At 40.0% G+C, this 11,052-nt stretch overlaps 1 long non-coding RNA gene across 1 annotated transcript; it reads right to left on the bottom strand.

The window, feature by feature from the left end:
• Positions 1 to 2,188: 2,188 nt before the first annotated feature.
• On the bottom strand, positions 2,189 to 10,734 carry LOC133625658 (uncharacterized). Its single transcript, XR_009818973.1, has 3 exons — positions 10,605 to 10,734; positions 6,259 to 6,390; positions 2,189 to 2,945 (listed from the first exon to the last, which is right to left on the bottom strand). It is a non-coding gene; the product is annotated as an uncharacterized LOC133625658 (long non-coding RNA).
• Between the last annotated feature and the right edge of the window lie 318 nt (positions 10,735 to 11,052).

The following is an 11,052-nucleotide window of genomic DNA, read 5'->3' as shown; positions in this document are numbered from 1 at the left end:
ACCTAGAAGTTAAATGACAGCTGCTGGAACTAAGGGAGGAGAGAAGTTGTTAATGGCAGAAAAAGAGCAGTAATGTAGTTTTCCAAGATGTGGTCAAGGAGAAGTCACATGAGCTTTTAGCGAGGTTGTGAGGACTGAAGATAGATTAGAAGGATCTTGAATGAAATAAGAGGGATAGAAGCAATTTCTGCTCTCTCATTATTTAAGTAAAACACAATAGCTTCTAAAACAACTGAGGTCTGTTTCAGGATCACTAGATTAATTAATGTCTCCATAAAGAATACAGATTAACAACAGATTAACAGAAATTTGATCTAGAACACAGAGATAAGAAATGTTGGCCAAAGTCCTTGTCCTTGTTTGGCATACCTCTTTTGACCTGAAGGTATGAGTTAGACTGTCTCTTACTGAAGGCCCAGCATACTTGCTGAGCTGCTTCTTCAGAGACTGACAGCCTGGAGACCCACACTGAGGTCCTGAGGACCACAGCGTCGCCCTTGTGACTTCAGCTTATCCTTTCAGCGGTGCAATACTTACTTGATACAGCTGAAGAAAGTCTCAGGACTGCATTCTTATCTAGCTTCTAACTTTTCCCCAGCCCAAAGAGACCAACCTCTGCAATTCCAGCAAGAATCCTCCTCATCTGGTCAGAGTAGGTGTCAGAAGAACCGCTCCTGCTGCTGCCTGTTAAAAGAAGTGTGCAAGTTCTCACACCCTGAAATTCTTACCGCTGCATTTCAGCCTCTTCTCAGATTCAGGGGTGGTTTTCTTGCCAGCATTCCTCACACTGTTTAAGATTACTAACTTGTCTTTCCTCCAGAAAGCTTCACTGAACATATAGGGCATTTCTTCTGCATATGATGACTAAAAAACTTTGAAAACTGAGAGAGGATACTTATATGCCAGTGTGGTCGTTCATTCCTCTTTAACACTCTTATTATTGTGCATTTAGAAACACAAACCACTTTTCTGCTGTCTCTTAATAACAGACATCTTTCAGCTGTTTACAAAGAACAAACTCCTTAGGTAAGACCAGCTTAGCTTTTACTTCAGGTAGACTGCCTGGGTCAGGCTGCAAAGGATATAACTGTTCATTTAGGGGTATGTTAGTTACAAGAACTCAATGGAAAGAAAAGTGAGGGGCCTTGGACAAGGAAGAGAAAATACATGACCAGGAGAGGGAGAGTATACAAGAGAGAAGGAAAAAAAAATAACAACCTTTAAAATTCACTGAAATGTTTAATCAATTATCAATGAATGGACAGAGACACATATTATGCTCCAGAAGTCTGCAAATACTCCTGCCAGCGGTGGTTTGGTGAGTTTTCTATGGGATTTGTCCTGAGGATGGAAATGGAATGGGGCAGAACAAAAGAAAGAAAATCCTCCCTGTGTCATTGTGCTGTCAGTGGGGGATGAGGAATAGAAGGGAGCAGATCAGGGGGAAGAAAGGGCTTTGCAGTACTCCAAGAAGCTTCAAGTGCAGACCATTTCCTTGCTAAAGGTGTACTAGTTCATAAAAACAGCCCCAAACAGCCTGTGGTGAAGTACTTTCAGTCACTCTTAAAAATTATTAGAGTAATATTAATGGGAAATTCAAACATCCTCAACCCTTATTCCTGTCTTTTTCATGCTCTGTGCCCCCCCTTGCCATCTTGATGTCTTCTATCCAGGACCTTATTCTGGTGCCTTTCATTCACCTCCCTTTCTCTTAGCCTGTATTATTATTATACCATATATATTAATCAACATGTTACTTGATGGGGTTGGGTTACTAGGGCACTTATCTTTTGAGTACAATATTTTAAAGGTTGATGATATTCTGATATATATTTCATGTTATACCCACAAAAAAGCAATTATTAGATGTACAATATTTAAAAACATTTGAAAATTCAACATTGGTTTTACTTTATCAAAAATAGGTCATGCTTTTTAAATTTTTAATTAAGAATTTTCACCTATATAATACAGATGTGGTAGACCTAAGGTTTTACAAAAGCCTTTGATGTGGAAGAGCATAAAAAAGTTAATTTACTAGGATAAATGCAGGTATGGTCCAAGAACTGAAAGATGTCTGTTATGCAGACAGCCCAAAAGCTTTTTGAAAGTTATTGACAGAATCCCTCCAGTATTAGCCTTTTGAGTAATGTCATTTAATCTTTTATTTAATGATGTGAAAAGTCCAAAGTATTCGTCATGCTCTTCAGAGCTAATAAAGAAATTTTTTACCTAAGTGGCACATCAAACCAGCATGACACACTTGCAGAGCCCACCATCTCCTTGCTCCCTTCTTCCCTGGACAGACAGGGAAGGAGGAGACCAGATCAGCAAACAGCTCCACCTTGAGATCTGACATATCACAGTGTCAGCCCCCCATGCTCAGGAACATGTAGCAGGAGAGCAAGCAGCATGACTGGAGTCACACATGTAGCAGGAGAGCAAGCAGCATGACTGGAGTCACCTCTATCAGCTCCCTATTAATCTTCTGCTTGCAAGGGGATTTGTGAGGGGACCATAAGTCCCATTTCCTTGTAGTTTACTCCTTCTGCATGCCTCTTACATTCACAAAGTCTCTTCTGTTCTTTTGATTTGATATACCTGGGCATGTTGTCTTGTTGTCTTGAGATGTTGCAACAACCCAATATTCCTTGGGGCTTTCTCCAGAGTCTTCCCATCTCCTGAGCAGGCCCCTGCCTCTACCCTTATCTCCCTCTATCTCTGTAAGAAAACTGCAAAGAAAACAGCCTGCCCTGAGGATATACCAGCTTGTTCAACTTATGTTACAGAGCACTCAGGCAGATGGAGGCTTTGCTACCCTGCTTCCAGCAGAAAGAAAACCCATTTTCCTATGATGTATCTTCTTTCCGTACTTTCCTCTATGTATGCCTGAGGGTATTTAATAGGGTGGAGAGCCAGAAAATAGAGCAAGAGACCGTGGTCTTCTGTGGAAAGAAAAAAATAAAAAAGAAGAAAATGAAAAAACAGGTCTTCTAACATTTAGCACTCATTAGGCAAGCAGGAGAAGGCTGGGTGCAGCAACAACAGCCTGATGTAAGAGGAGGGGAGAAATTCAAGGACAATAGGGTGCCAGGGCAAGCATTGTAGCTTGCCGTACAACCGTGATTACAACCCCAGCCTTGTTCTAAGCTCCCCTGGATGAATGTGTCCTCAATTCCTGCTCTCCAGCCTAGGTATGGCTGATCTGAACTTGTCTTTAACACAGTCCCTATTTTCTTAATCTCTCCAGTTTCCTCCTGTTTTGTATCTTGTTCCTAAGGTTTCTACTAAGCTTTAGCATTTTCACTCAGACCTATCTAATCTCTCTGATACCTATCTTATTTAATTTAAATGGTGCTCTGCAAACAACCTAAATTTACCTGCTAATTTGCGTTTGTCACTGCTGGTAGCACTCATGTCCCCAGCTCCAAGATGAACGTGATGGAGTTAGCACTTTTCCGTTGATATGAGCTCATCTACTCTTACGGCATTTTCAGTGGAGACAGTGGGTTTCAGATAGCTTCATAAAAGAGATGGTCAACATAGTGTCCATGTGAAATGGAGACATCTTGGAGGGAAAGAGTTTTGTACGTGTACAAAACAAGTAACATATGGAATTAAGGATCTCTGGGGCTGTCTTTAGCTGACTAGTGAATTCAGATGTGAAGTTGGTGCTAGGAATCTGGCAGGCAAGTGAGAATGCATCATTTAGTATGAGAGTGGCAGACCACCACCTGTAAAACACTGCTTGGCTTTACTGCTACCTTGTATTCCACCGTTTGTTGAGCTGGGCACTGCCCATCCCTGGAGCCCAGCAGCCTCCTTGTCCTACAATAGCAGAGGCTCAACAATGAGTGCTGATGGCTGTGTTAGGCTCCTGGTCTGAGAATCCCACAGCTTTCTCTTTGCCGTGCTTGAAGGCTCCCTTGCATAGTCAAGTTCAAAGTGCTTCAAGCAAGGGCTTGCCCGAGCATTTTTTTCATATAGCTGTTTTAATTATGCATTTAATAATTAATAATTCTGTATGATCTCTTATCTAAAGTTGGCTGCAAGACTCTACCCAGAGGCCAGCAAGGGCATGAAAGGGGGCAGGAGTGAGTACAGAAACAGTTTTGGCTTAGTGTGGCAAGGACTGGCCACAGAATACCAATGTGCCATTGATAGATAAGCAGAAAAAAATGGAGAGGATTTTGTGCCCACCACCATTCTTAAATCTCTAAACCACTTCCTGGCTACCCTCAAATACCTCACCATTTATAAGCAGCATCTTCCCTCTTCTATCCCCTTCCCTGGAATGTATAAATTATTCTCAACAGTAGAAATCACATACACATTTTTCAGCAACAGCAGTGAAAATTCCCTTCCTATAAAGAAAATACCAGAACTTCTAACACACAATTGGGAGCTTATAATAGGAGGCTATTAGTGCAACAGTAAACTTGGGATATTTCAGAGAAGTACATTGTTATGTCTGTTGCCTGATTTGTGGCACATGTACAGTTGTAGCTCAAGTTTCCACAGATCTGGAGAAGAGGTCTGCATAAAGTCCCATGATAAATTTTACAGTGGATACTAATATGTGGAAGGGGTTTGTTTAAAAACAACGAGCCATCACTTCTAATCAATGCTTGACATGTGTCCAGTTTGTGAAATTAAAGTGAAAGGCGAGGTTGGTTACTCATTGCACAACCCGGTCAAATTTATTTGCATCTGCACATTTGAAGATCCGAGTTTACATTTTTAAGGCTAAATAAAGTTGCCTTGTGACACTCACATTGTATCTATTACATATTTCACTTCAAAACCTCATCTCTCCTAAAGCCTCTTCAGTGTGCTTGAAGTAGCACAGCAAAAGAAAAAGAATTTTCAATTTAACTAGAGCACTGACATTCTGTTACACAATTCGATCTTGTCTATTTACCTGCTCTTAAAAAACAGAAGATGCTAAACAAAAAAAAAGAAAAAAAAAGAAAAAAATCTGAATGCATCCAGCCGGCAGTGCCATAGGTGTCTGAATGCATCTGTAGCTTCCCTCTCACTCATCAGTGTAATTGTTGTCATGTTATTCCATTTTTTGATTAGGCTGGTCCGCCAAGCTCCCAGCTTTTTCTGGCCAAACGTTCTTCTGCTGGTTGTCATGGTGACTGCATTGTTAGCGGGGAGAAAGGCTCTGTTGTCTGGCATTGTTCTGTTGTGCTTTAGGTAATGCACGAGGCATCACAAGTGAAGTGGATGGACCTTTTTTGCTCGGCATCATTGCCGAGTATTGAAAATCTCACATAAAAAAGGAGCAAATAGGCCCTGACCAAAGAAATAACCAAGTTTGGGCTTTTTTATCTTTTTTAAAAAAGAAAGCACACATTATTATAAAGAGGTAAAACAACACTGACGATTAACTGAATAATCTAAGGAAATCCTATAGAAATTATATTTATTACAAGAACAATTGCCTTGATTTGAATGTTACTATACAATGCTAACCATTTGGCAATTTAGCTTGAATATAGCTTTTAACTATTCATTGATTTCTCTATGTCTTGAAACATCATTTAACCTCAGGTTCTGTTCAGCTTAAACCACTACACTTTAGGAGGTGAATGCAATAATTTGGTTTTTAAGATTTAATCTATTAATGCCTGCCTTTTAAAGTAAGGTACCACAGGTAGTTTATTACTTTTTATATCACCACCAGACTATATAATCACTGATTTCCCTTGTCTTCCAAGAAATGAGGTTTTACTCCAACATTAATTAAACTATCAAAAAAACCCCACATTAAAACATCAGGCACTTTGATGTTCAGACAATTTCTTTAAGAGGCATCTCAGGAAAATTAGGGAGAAGCCCTGAGAAAGTTCTTCAAACAGTCTTAGTTTATTTAAATAGATTGTCAGTCAAGATAATGATTTAAAGTGTGATTAATTAACACCTTTTCAACAGAAATTTTCACATTAAAGATTGAAGGTAAACCTAAGGTAAGTCTCAATTGCCTAAAACAATCAAATAGTATATGTTTTGAGAGTCTCTGATTTTCAACTTGTGTTCAAATTCATCTCCTGATCCCATTAGGAGAAACCAGCAGGGAACCAGGGCTACTCTCCTGTCACTCCAGGGGGAAAAAAACTCCTTTCAGCAGAACCTGTCACTGGATGTCACCAAAGTTCCATGGATTTGCAGGAAAAACAGCAATTTATCAATAAAATTCAAGAACCTTAAAGAAAGCAAGCAACAATTAGTATTGCAGGTAACTCAACTTACCTGGAAAGCTGGCAAGACCAGGACCTGCACTCAGTTGTGGGTGTGCTCGCTGGCTTTAGTGCAGCCATTGAGGTTCATATGCCACAGCTTGCAGCTGCCCAAGTACCCCACGCGCTTGGATCTCTATCACATCTGTAAAATAAGAATGATGTGTCTCCTATTCCTCCTTATTTAGTGAGATTTTTCTTTTGTCTGGACTGTTAATCAAGCACAGCAGGGCTGGGACCATCCCATAGCCCATGTGCCTCCTGCACTGGGTACTGTTGGTGGCACACGCTTAGCACTTCACAGAAGTTTTTGCCTCTCACGTGCTCAGCTCCTCCACATGTCAGATGGGAATCCAAAAAGAAGTAGTAGGAGATGCTGATTTCCTCACAGGGGAACCAATACAAACACATAATCCAAGGAACAGACCTTTGACTAATGCCAAAATAATTTAGGTGAAGATAGAAGAAAATAAAGTTTTTAATAACCGTTGTGCACAATACAAAAAATGAGTTGTCCTTTGGGGAAAAAAGATTTTCTTGTCATGGAGTCCATGTGCTTTTAAAGCTTGAGAGAAGAGGTTTCAAAATAACAAAACTACTTGGGCATCTGTGCCACAATGACTTCACATGGGTATTGCATCCCCAAATCCCTTGTCATTTCTATTTTTCTCAGAATTTTCTAATTTTCTTAGAAATTACTTTTAAAAGCTGGAGAAATTGGTAGTCTTCATACAATTTGCCAAGCAACAGTCAAGTACAGTGACTCTCTTACTTAGAGCTCACCTTGGACTGCAGCTGGCCCTGCGTGTTCTGAGAGCGGGGTCTGGCCACAGCAGCGGTCCTGCCTTTCCACACTCCTCTGCTGCATGGTGCTCCAGATTCGTGCTGGGCACCCCTGGCAGAGAACGTGCATACAAACACCTCCGAGACTGGGCAGTAAATCAGGGTTTATCACACTCACTTGCATGCACATATATTATTTACTCACATGGCAGAGGCAGGTCTGCGCATAGCCTCACGTCAGCTAATGCCAGCCTCATCTGCAGCAGAGGTATAATTCCTGCTAAATTCCTAATTCTCTTTTAATTCTATGAAATTACTATATAGCCCTGTTAGTTTTACCCTTATTAAATTCAGGAGAGCTTTTCCATAAGGGATAGCTTCAGAAACACTAAAATAGGACAATTGCTGTTTTTTGGAGAACTCTATTGCAAGTGTATTGCCTTCTCAGCTGGAAAGGATGATTACTGATGTCTGAAAAAGGTACTTACAGCTTAGTACACAGTAAACATGTATTCTGTTTTTCTTTTACTCTGTTAAATAATATAATACATAGTGAAAATCTACAGAAATAGCAATCAAAACAGACACACTTTAAGGAGAATCCCAATGCTTCTTAATTTGTACTTCATTCCTCCTGTCAGCATTTCCACCCGCATTCATCACTGAATATTCATTCCTGCTTATGCCTTTGGATTGAGTGTGGCAGCAGCTCAGCTGTCACACAGGTATTACTGTGAAAGAGGTGACAAGGCATCCCTCCCCCATTCCTGCTGTAGTATAGGAGAGTCCCCAGCCCCTCTCTGGTTTGGGAGAGCTGAGCTCCCCACCAGTGCCCTTTCCTCTGCCTGATGCGCTGAGAGCTCCCCCTCCTGTTACAGTCGACAGATTAATATTATTGCCTCGTTTTAATTAATTCCTCTCCTCAATTCAAAAAAGCACATCTGGTGCTTTTCAGAGTCAGACAAAGCTTCTTTCCTCCCATCCTCTCCTGAACATCAATTAATAACTTGGCACAAAAAGGAAATAAGGGTTTGTTCTGCATACCTAACAGTCAAAACTGACAGAGAGAAAAGGGACTTGTTCCATCCAAGGATCAAGGAAAATGACAGAACTGAAAAATCTTCTGTGTTTCTGCTTTCTGTTTCAGTGACATAGCTACTGTGGCTATGCAGTTTCCAGACCAGGGTTGTCCCACAACTCTTTAACTTGAAATGCACAAAAAGCGATGTATAACTCTTCACACCCATCCAGGTACTTGGTTCCCATGTAACTGCTCAAGCCCAAAAGGTAATTTCAGACCTTAGTGCCAAAATTTCAACTCTCAAATCCACAGCTCAAGTTCTAAAGAAGAGCACCACCTATTTCAGAATTTCTAAAATCTCCACTAATACAAGAAGAAAATACACAGCACTCTGAGCCCATAGTCCTACATGGCTCTGTGCTGTGCAAATCTAACACAGTGACCATTGGTGCTGAAGATGTTGAAGACTGCTTGCCAGTTCTCCAAAGCAGGTGGAGCTCTCTTTGGCTACAGAGATGAAAATAAAGTTCGAAGGAAACTCTATTATATGAAAACCTGAGGATAGAGTTTGGCCTATGAAAGGACAAGAGTTTGTTATAAGCATTTTTGCAAGGTTAAGAGATGCAGGACTAAACTCTGGCTCTCTGGATATGTCCTCACCAGCACATGGTCTCCCATAAGGCCAGATCTGCAGGCAAAGGGGACAGCAAGCCCATAGAAATGTGCACAGTTGAGACCAGAAGATGCCCAGACAGCTGGTAGGGTGGGGTGGCTGACACAGCCATGTGCTGAGCAGGGAGCCACTGGTGCTCTGCAGGCAGGAGGTGTGGTCACCGTCAGAGCCTGCTCACCTCAAAGTCATCCCCTTGGATGCTCATTCAAACAATGCTCGACAATCACCATTGAATTTTATGTGTGAGCAATTTCTGTTTTCCAACCTGACTTTAAGAAAGTTCCTAATCCCAGAAAAAAAACATATGAAACTTTTCAAGATTATAAAGATCATGATAAGTAAGGAGTACTGTTACTGATGCCCACTAAGTCAAAAATGAAAGCAAGAGAAAAATTAAAGGACTAATTTCTTGTTAAGTGAACTGATGCTGTATCAGTTCTGTTCTACAGCAACTCCAGGACCTCAGTTGCTCAATTCTCATTGGAGATACAGCCTTTGAAGTTACTGTCCAAACTATTTTTTTTTCTTTTAAACTCGATATTTTACAAATTCAGTAATTCAGGTTTGTGACTTGCCAGCAAAAATGGTTTTCCCTTAGAATTTCCCTCTGCTGATGCCTTTGTCCCAATTTTGTTGCAGCTACTTTCTTCCTTTCTGACTCCATTATAACTTATCTTCTTGATTTTTTTCCTTTGCAAAGAAATTCAGAGTGTGGATCACTCTCACGTGATTTGAGTTACAATTCCAGACCAATGTCCTTCTTGGGAATCCATTTTTTTTAATGCCCAAATTCCTTGAGGCTATTCTTTGTGGTACTAGAGGTACACAAACAGTTATACATTTAAAAAATCAAAACAGACATCAGAATGAGACAAAAAAATGTGTTTATGCACATGTTATATAAAAGCCAAACATATATTTTACATCAGATGGGAAAGTGTCTTCTCATAGGATAATATTTCACTAGACATGAGGTGAACTTCATTACAGCAAGATCCAGGAAAAAAAAAGGTGGAAAAAATAGCTAGTTGCTGATAAACACAAATTTTTAAAATGCAGAAATTAATCAACTGTAACAAAACATGAGATATAGCAAATTAGAAGCACACCCATTCTCAAAACTTGCTTTAAAATTGCTGTTTTATTTTTATTATAGAACAGACTGTCACACAGAACAATATAGAGAAGGCGGCTATGTTAGCTAATCTGCTGTAATCCTTTCAACTCTTTGAAAGAACAACAAGCGATTGATAAGCAAGGTCAAGCTGGGTCAGGATTTCATAGGAGACATTTAAGGAATGCCTAGGTGCTTTAGGAAGGGGATGTAAGTGATTTAGGGAGCTGGCTAAATCAGCAAGCTTGCTGTCTCCTCCACAAATGGAGCAAATCATGTGCTGTGAAGAGAGTAATATTTTAGGGGAGATAGGTGTCATAACAGAAACCCCAATCAAGGCATTATTTTACCCTTTTATCAGGCAGTGGCTTTACCAAACACCAGCTCAGGTAAGCACATTTTGCCTTACTGACTGATGGATAAATTGTTCCCCACATCCAGCCCTAAAATTTGCAGGGTGTTGTCAGCTGTTGCTAAGCCATGCTATAAACCATGTTGTCAGCCCATTGTCTCAAGTCACTTCTACGCACTTTGGACATATTAAAAATATATTTCTGCAAAGTGCTTATAAATTGCAGGAATACCAGTTGCACCCATTACAGCTATTGCCTGCATCATTTCTAGTGTTGGTTTTAACCACTGATTACATATATAATTGCCAAAAATTTATGTTATTCAATATCAGTAAATATTTTTAGTTCATCCACCACAAAGTTCTCATCTGAACCAGAAAAATAAATAAGAAAAAATTATTTTAGAAGTACGTACCTTGCACTTCTGAAATATTATACAGGCTGTGCTGGCAAAAACAACTGCCCTCCAAGAAAATATTTCATTGAAAAGTCAGTATCTGTGGGTTACTGAAAGAAATGTAGCAGGTTCAATGAAAAAAGCCTCTCTCTCAGACCTCATTTTATGCTTTTTTGTTTCCACTGAGCATATTTTAAGAACTAATCAGCCTTATAAAAGGTACCACTGTTAATCTACTGTTTGTCTTCGTCTTCACTGCAGCTGCTTAGCAGATAGAGAGCAAACAAAACCAGAATTAAGGTCATTCCATTTAAATCCTTCAGAGTGGAAGACAAGGACTAAATTATTGCTGAGAATTACATGAAGGAAAAGCCCAGGATAAGATAACTATTGTTTATTATTTGCCAGACCCATAGTGGCACTGCATTTACATATTTGTGAAGGGATTACATTAACATTTTATGAG

This window comes from Colius striatus, chromosome 6 (assembly GCF_028858725.1).
Source record: "Colius striatus isolate bColStr4 chromosome 6, bColStr4.1.hap1, whole genome shotgun sequence".
NCBI lineage: Eukaryota > Metazoa > Chordata > Aves > Coliiformes > Coliidae > Colius > Colius striatus.
The sequence above is the reverse complement of the archived record's forward strand: the minus strand, read 5'-3'. Positions and strand labels throughout refer to the sequence as shown.